We start from the raw sequence: 8,635 nt of genomic DNA on the forward strand, positions 1-8,635 counted from the left end.
AGATTTCAGCAGCAAGAGATGATGTGTCTTACAGCCACAACAGGACTGATGTACGTAAGACAGAATGTGGGCATGCACAAGAGCTGTACAAGTTCAAACCAGACAAAAGTCCAACATAGAGAAGGAGTGGACACAAAATCCCGACCCTAACTAAGAAATTATTTGCAATGGATACACCCCGAGAGATGGAAAATCAGTTTATCAAAAACACTCCCTACAATGTCCAGGAGTTGGTCAATAAAACTGGCTCTATGATTTTGCTTTGGGCTTCTTTTGTGGTTTTGACAGGTAGGGTTTTATTGTCTTATTGTTTATGTACTCATTCTTTTTAGGTTTAGCCTGTTTTGAATGCGAGAGATATACCATGGTTTCTGGTAGCTAATATCTTGGAGGAGTGGGGATGGAGGAGAATATGATCAAAATAAACTTTATGTAAAAAATTAAAAATGTTAGGTAAAATTAATAAATCCAAAAAAAATGAATAGTCAAAGTTTTAACATCTTGCCTGTAAATTTTGGTGCTGAAGTCATTTTAAGACAGCATTTTGTAGGATTACACACACACACACACACAGACACACACACACACAGACACACACACACACGTGCGCACGCGAGCACACACACACACACGCACAGACACACACACACACACACACATGTGCGCGCGCATGCACATGCATACACACACTAACCCCAAGCCCACACTTTTCTCTTTAATACATTTACACTCCAGTGAGAGACAGGCAGTGACAGGGTTGATGAATAATAACTTGGTGGCTACTTCTACCTTTCTGGAGTCCTTTTTTTTTCACATATTAGTCACATATTTATTTATATTTACATGAAGTATGTGTAACACATATATGATGCAATGTACTTCCTGTTTATATTAGAATATTATACATGTCTTTTAACTTTTTAGTGTTTTGAGTTTTGGAACTTCGTTTTGGCGCCATTCGTAAGTCATGTTCAAAGAATCTGGATTTCTTTTTTCTTTTGTTTTTATTGGATATTTCTTTATTTACATTTCAAATGTTATTCCCTTTCCCGGTTTCCTATCCATAAGCCCCCTATCCTCTCCCCCTCCCCTTCTTCTATAAGGGTATTCCCCTCCCCATCCACCCCCCTTACCCCTCCCAACATTCCCTTGCACTGGACCTTCTTGGTGTCTTTCCGTGTGCCATAAGTGACAGCTGGTGCTTCACATCAACCATTGCTAAAACAAAAGGGCGTAGGAAGTAGGAGCACTTAGCAAAATTATGAATTTGTAAAATCACCTCAGAATTAATTTCATTTCAAGCATTTTTTCTACCCTTCATTTCTCTCTCTGTGGATCTTGTTACTCTCTATTTGTGGTTTGAAGGGCAGGCCTAATGCTCCCTTTTTGCCTTTTTATATTCTGTGGAGACTTTCACTGGACTCTCTTGCTTTTCACTTTGTTTATAGGTCCTGAGTGGTCCAACTGTATTCATGGCTTCACCTTGCCCAGGCTCCCAGGGAGAAAAATCAGGTTTTCAGGTCCAATGTGAGTTAATGCAGCCTGTGCTTTCTAACCAGGAGTGTTAGCTTTTATCCTGAAGCAATTCACCCTTCTTTCCTAATTTGTTTTTCAAAGATCATGTTTGTTTTTTCCCAGAGCCTGTGTAACTTTGACTTAAAACAAACAGTGCTCTTACATGATTTCTTGATGAGCATTTCAGTTTTATTAGTCACAGTCATTTATATCTGTCTTTTAAACAAACTTTTGTATCAATTCTTTGTGAGTTTCACATCATGCACCCTCATCCTGCTCATTTCCCTGTCCCTTCACATCTGCCCTTTCCCTTTGCAACCCCTCCCCATTAAAAACCCATCCACATAAACAAACAAACAAACAACAACAAAAACAAACATCTTGTTGAGGATGCTGTAGTGTGTTACAGTAGATCCCTCTGACCAGACGTCCTCCCTTGCAAATATTCATTGGAATGAGTCATTAATCTGGTTCAAGAGTTCTGGCTTCTGAATCAGAGAAAGAACTGGAAGAGCTTGAAGGGGCTCGAGACCCCATATGTACAACAATGCCAAGCAACTAGAGCTTCCAGGGACTAAGCCACTATCCAAAGACTATACATGGACTGACCCTGGACTCTGACCTCATAGGTAGCAATGAATATCCTAGTAAGAGCACCAGTGGAAGGGGAAGCCCTGGTCCTGCTAAGACTGAACCCCCAGTGAACTAGATTGTTGGGGGAAAGGCTGCAATGGGGGGAGGATGGGGAGGGGAACACCCATACAGAAGGGGAGGGGGAGGGATTAGGGGGATGTTTGCCCAGAAACCGAGAAAGGGAATAACACTCGAAATGTATATAAGAAATACTCAAGTTAATATATATATAAAAAAAGAGTTCTGGCTTCTTTGATATCATCAATATTGAATTCTCATCAGGTCTCCTCCCAGTTATCCCAGTTGCCTTGTGTCATGGAGATCCTTTACTTTTGGTCAGCAGGTCTGGCCCTTCACACATGCCAACCAATCACATGATGTAGATTTGGGAGTGGGCCATCTCAGCCTGGGTCTGGGTCTGAGTGATAGCAGAGCTGGTTAGCACCACCAGGTGAGCTCTCCAGCCTTGCTCTGGCTGGGCTGCCCAATGCATCTGTCAGCAGGAGGCAGGGTCAGCTCCCCAGCTCTCATTCCCTAGGAGCCTGTTCACCTGTACACACTCCTTCAGAGGTAGCTCTACTCCTAACTACTGCAGCCTGTGAGGAGCTGGGCCAGCTCTCCCGCTTGCTCTCACACCCCTGGAGCTGGCTCACCTGCACTTTTGCCATCCGTGCCAGCTTCACCGTGTTGCCTAGGTGAGGTCCAGAGCTCAGTCTTTTGAGTGATATAGCCAGTGACAGGACAGGGATAGCTCTCCAGCTTATGCCCTGGGGTCGGCTCTCTTGACTGCTGTGGGTGGCAAGGGGCAAGAGGGGCATCGCCTCTCACTCAGGTCATCTCTCCCAAGCTAATGACCCTGTGGACAGCTTTACTGACTGCCAGACATAGATAGGGGCAGTAGTGGGGCATCACCTCTGCACACATGCCATCATGCCATCCTATAGCAGGTTAGCTCTCCCACCCTCATAACCTTGGAGCAGCTCAGCCCCTCAGCCCCATACTCTCAGGGCCAACTCCACTGTGCTGACTGGGTGAGGCATAGCCTACTAACCCAAGTGTTGTCAGTAGTGAGAGACGAGGCTAGCTCTCCAGAGTGCTGCATCCAGTGTGGGCAGGACCTGTTCTGCACAGCCTCTGGACATCCAGGTAACCTGATAACCTGATCAGGTACATCCTCATGTTCTCTAATGGTATTGTGAGCCCACAGATATCAATATTGAACCCTGACAATGTGTAGCCACAGACGCAGCCATGGCCTACAGTGATAGCTTGGGTGAGGAGGTCACCATGGCCTTAGGTGGCAGGGTTGGCTACACACAACAGACTACTTTTCTGTATCCTCGAGTCTCTAGTTTCATCTTTCTTCATAATGGACAAGTTGTCTCACCTCTTCTCTCCCATTTGACCACCAAATTCTCATACACTGTGGTGGCCGGTATGACAGCTCACAGGCCACTGGGTGATGTCATCCATTCATGCTGGTGGGCTGTTGGCAAGCACGTGTCTGTGGCCCACCTGCGCCCTGCACTGGATGGCAGCTCTGTGGGTCACATGGTGGTCCACCAGTATCTGTCTGTCTTCATTCTTCCACACTGTGTTGCCTGGATTTGATTTGATTTGATTTTTTATAAGTCCTAGGCATAAAACACCTTTGGCCACCAAGTCAGACATCACACTAGGATGAACAAAGGACTGGAATCTCTCTGCCTCTGACTGATCTAAGAACACCACCACCACCAAGGTGTCTCTTTGCCCATTGCCAGGGCATATATATCAGTCTTTTACTTATGTTGTTTGTTAAAAGACTTTTGATACCACACTTTCTCTGGCTGCGTAATGTTGATTTTTATGTCTCTTCAGTTTTCACAGTCTTTCTTTCAATTATAAGAAGGTATATATTTATTCTATTTTTTTCTTTTCAAATACAAGCAATTAAGGACCAAGTGCAGGCAGTAATTGTTATTTTTCTTGAAAATTGGAACATCGCACCAATTCCTTTAGACTTACAGATAGCTATTACCATTTCTCAAATGATAGTGTCATGAATAATTGACACAGTCTATGGTAATAATTGCACATACTTTCCCTCCAAACCCAGAATATCAAGTCTGTGCAGCAGATGAACTTATAATCACTGTAATAAGGTAGAAAACAATGAGAGGCTCTACGCCCTCATTTATCTTTGATAGCTCTATGCTATTTCCCATGGACTTGCTCAGAAGAAGATGAATGTACCTGACAATGTGAAAGACAGGAACCTGATAACTGGTGTCTCCATGTTCATTTCTGCACATTGATGTCAGCTCAGGAGGATATTTGAACCCAAGGAGATTCTATAAATACCTGCTTAACTGTGGTTAGAAAGGAAAGATGAGAGCAGTGAGATTATACTAGGAATAATCAAGAGGATATATGAGAGAATATTTGGTGCAAGCAATGAAAACTGTTAAGGATTCTTTCCCCCATTTTTGGGGAGTGGGGTGGTCAAGGTTTTACTTTGTATCCCTGACTAAACTACAACTTATCCTCTTGCCTTAGCTGAGACTACAGGAGTCTGTCAGCACAACCAGCTTCTATGAGTTGGAAGGGCAAAAGAACAACATTCAAATAGACATGTTTATAGGTTCTTGAAAAATCACTTCACCGTAGTACAGGGTTAATTATCCCTAGACTTATAGATAAATATTTATTTATCCTTGATTCTTGTAATGTATGGAGTAGATTATGTACCATATTTGTAATATATGCATAATTATACTTAGTCTTAATTACAAAGAATTTGATAATATTAGTATTTTAAACAGCTCTACATGTTAATTATAATTGAATTTTAATAATTTAACCTTGAATTTTTCTTCTTTGTTCTTGCATTTATTGTGTACATTTAAAATTTGAAGTGTTATATAATAATAGTTTTTCCCTTTTCATAGCATTGTTGTGTTTTTTGTAAGTTAACAGTTCTTGAGCATATAAAAGAACATGTGAGTGTGTTCATGAGTGAGTGTATATGTCAACGTGTTTGTAGGTGTGCATGCGTGAGTGTGCATACATGTGAAGGTGTATATATGAGTGTGCATGGTTGAATATGAGTACATGTATGTGAGTATGGATGATTGTGTGTATGAGTGAGTTTGAGTGTTTGTGAGAATACAGCTCAGTAAGGATGAGTGTATGTGAGTTTGTGTGTTTGATCATGTGTAAATGATTTTAGGTGTGTCTTTGAAAAACTTGTATTTTTAAGAGTGTGTGTTTGTGTATAAATGTGTATGAGTGAGTGAATGTGTTTGTGATATCTAAATATATCGACTCTAAGTGAATAACACAAAATTTATTTTCACTGTAGACCAAGTAAATCTATGAATAAAAAGATTTGATTCAAACTTGAAATTGAATAGCAAATGTGATGAAATTCACACTAAAAGCATGAAGTAAACATGTTCACATACACTGGTTTTTCTTCTTAAATGTGAGCTTTATCATAATGATGTTCTGCTTGCAACATGTTTCTAATGGTGTATTAAGTCAGATCTTTATAAAAGGGCTGTTAATATTTGATAAAATGAACTTTAAAAATAAGCAACCCAATTCACACCTCTGTAACTCTCAGAACAATAAGAAAGGAACATAAAGATTTAAAAAAAGAAAAATATCATGAGATTAATGATATAAAATAAGTAAATGGAACTCTTGCTAAAGGACAGTCTTTTCTCATTTGAAGATAGAAATGGATTTTTAGGTATTAAAAATATTCTTAAATCAAAAAATTAAAAAAATAAATTATGGTCTAGAAGTAACACATTCCATTGGCTTGAATTCTTATAAATAAAAATTTGACAGCTGAGTGGAACATTAGCTTCAGCCTATTGTCCTACTGCTAAAGTCGCATGACTCAGATACCCAGATATTTGGTTTCTCAGACCTATCCATCCAATGCCACCGATAGTAAGTGCTGGAATAATCAATAAGAAGATACAATGTAGAACAAAGCTGCATTTGATGCATCAGCCTCCCTTTACTGTGGGGATTCACACATAATCCTAAGATATAAAATAAGGATGCTAAAGGTACCTCTTCTGTTTATTAAATAAAATTTCTGATTTTAAAAACTACTTGACACACACAATGCATAAAATACGCTTTGTTCTTTGGATAGACACCAGAGTCTATTTTTAGAAATGGGCTTAGTGGGAAAGGGTTTGGCACGCAAGCACCTGGATTTGAATGTGCCAAACCCATATTAAACACGGGACAGGAACACTTCTGTAAGTCCAGTGCTCCTGGGAGGTATAGAAGCTCTATACAGGAGGCTCAACGGCCAGACAGCTCGACATGAGCAGAAGCAAAAGACAGATTCTTTCAAATATGTGAAAAGTAAAGACTTACACACACACACACACACACACACACACACACACACAGTTGCAGTCACACATAAGCATGCATACTCATCACACACGACATTTATTTTATTTTATTTTTGAGACAAGATCTCACTATGTAAGCTGGGCTGGCCTGGAATATGCTATGTAGACCATTCCTGCTGTCAACACAGAGACATCTTCCTGCATCTGTCTCTCAAGTTCTGGGATTAAAGAAATGCACAACTAGGCTTGGCACATAAAATATTAAAAAAGAAAATGTCCAATTAGGAGTCAAAGTTGAAGAGATAAAACATATACATATAATGACCTTGAAGCAACACATTACATTGAATATCTACCAGCTATTTTTCTATTTATTATCATTATCATCTTTTTGGGCATCACTGCAACTTTAAACAAGATTATTGATAGTAGTATAATGCACCGATCAGAATGCTGGATTTTTTTTTTCCGGAGCTGAGGACCGAACCCAGGGCCTTGCGCTTGCTAGGCAAGCACTCTACCACTGAGCTAAATCCCCAACCCCTGGATTTTATTATTATATCTTCATGTGTAGACATTGTCTGCTTTCCCACTTTCACACAGACACAAGTCAGCCATGAAACTTAATCCATGACATTCAAACGGTATTTGACCTTTTGTTTTTCCTGTGATCCTACTAGCCCCTGACACTGCTCCAGGTCTGGGGGAGCAGTTAGAACACAGCCTAGGGATTACAGTTAAGAAAATGAGTGCACATTGAGAGAATACTGTAGGGTTTGCTGAGTTTTCTGATTGGAGAAGCTCATTGTTGCAATCCCTAATTTTATTTATGACGTCAGCCATGAGTTCTAGGACTTCAGTAAAGATATGGTTTGCACAGTCATGAAGTAGAACTGAGGAAAACAATGCTACAGGGTGGGCAAAAGAAAGTGTGAGGAGGGTGGTGGGCCAAAGGAAGAGGGCATATTTGTGTAAGCAGACGAGTATCCAGAATGAACACACATACAGACTTATGTCAAATATATTTAAACAAGTTTGAGTTGAGCGCCTTCACATCTTGACAAGAGTTCATTTTACCTAAGCTTTAATAACTGCCATAGGAGATTTAGAAGCAACATAGTTCAGAATGTTCCAGTGTTAAAGGGAACCTAATCAGGAGGCCTTGCATTTAAATAATAAGAGAGCTTTAATATCTCTAGGCTTTTAAGTTTTGACTCATTGCATTTAGCAAAGGAAAACCATGTTAGTGTTTTAAGAGTACTTTAGTAAGATGGTTTTTCTGTCATATTCCGTTTCCATATAAACTTCACAAGGTCTTCCATCATTACTTCATTGGTTTCTTAAACACTGTTTATTAAGTCTTGACCTGACTTGATCTGAATTATTAATTTCTACCTGGTATTCCAGTGAAGTATAGATAATGTCATGTGAACATTTGTCTGTCTGTATCTATGACAGATTCTACTGAACATGATTGCATCAAATCTGCTAAGTTTTAATTATCTGACCTAATCAAAGTAGTGACAACATCCATCATCAATTTTTAAAAGGATATTTTATTTTTCATTTTTGTGTTTGAATGTTTGCCTCCTTGTACACATATGCAGCATGTGTGTGCCTGGTACCCAGGAAATCAGAAGTGGTGTTGTGTCACCTGAACTGGAGCTCCAGAAGGATATCAGCCACCATGTGGGGGATGGGAACTAAACCAGGGTTCTCAGTTAGTACCATAATTGCTGATCTATCTCTCCAGACCTTCACTAAGCACTCTAGTTATATAGATAAAAACACATCAGAAATCTGGTGAATTGATTTGTTAAGGCTGAAATAACAGAGCCCCACAGGACAGGTGTCTTGTCCCTATTGACTTCAAGCTTTGTCACCTGTCCTGATTATGTCTGTGTATAAATTTCTGTCCTTATAAAGATACATGTTAGAATAGATTAGGCCCCATTTTAATATTATTACTCTTAGGGCAGATCCTATTTGGAGGTCCAGCAGAGTCTAAGCATAAAGTGGAGTTAATCCTCTGGCTCATCCTCTCTCTGTTCAGCTCTTCCTCAGCTTTGAGCTCATTGCTTTATCCCAGACATCTTCTTGTGGTCCCTTCTGCTTGCTTTTGC

At 40.0% G+C, this 8,635-nt stretch overlaps 1 non-coding gene across 1 annotated transcript; it reads right to left on the reverse strand.

Moving 5' to 3' along the window:
• Positions 1-3,773: 3,773 nt before the first annotated feature.
• On the reverse strand, positions 3,774-3,915 carry LOC116912968. Its single transcript, XR_004389534.1, has one exon. It is a non-coding gene; the product is annotated as a small nucleolar RNA SNORA48 (small nucleolar RNA).
• Between the last annotated feature and the right edge of the window lie 4,720 nt (positions 3,916-8,635).

This window comes from Rattus rattus, chromosome 11, assembly GCF_011064425.1.
Source record: "Rattus rattus isolate New Zealand chromosome 11, Rrattus_CSIRO_v1, whole genome shotgun sequence".
Taxonomy (NCBI): Eukaryota; Metazoa; Chordata; class Mammalia; order Rodentia; family Muridae; genus Rattus; species Rattus rattus.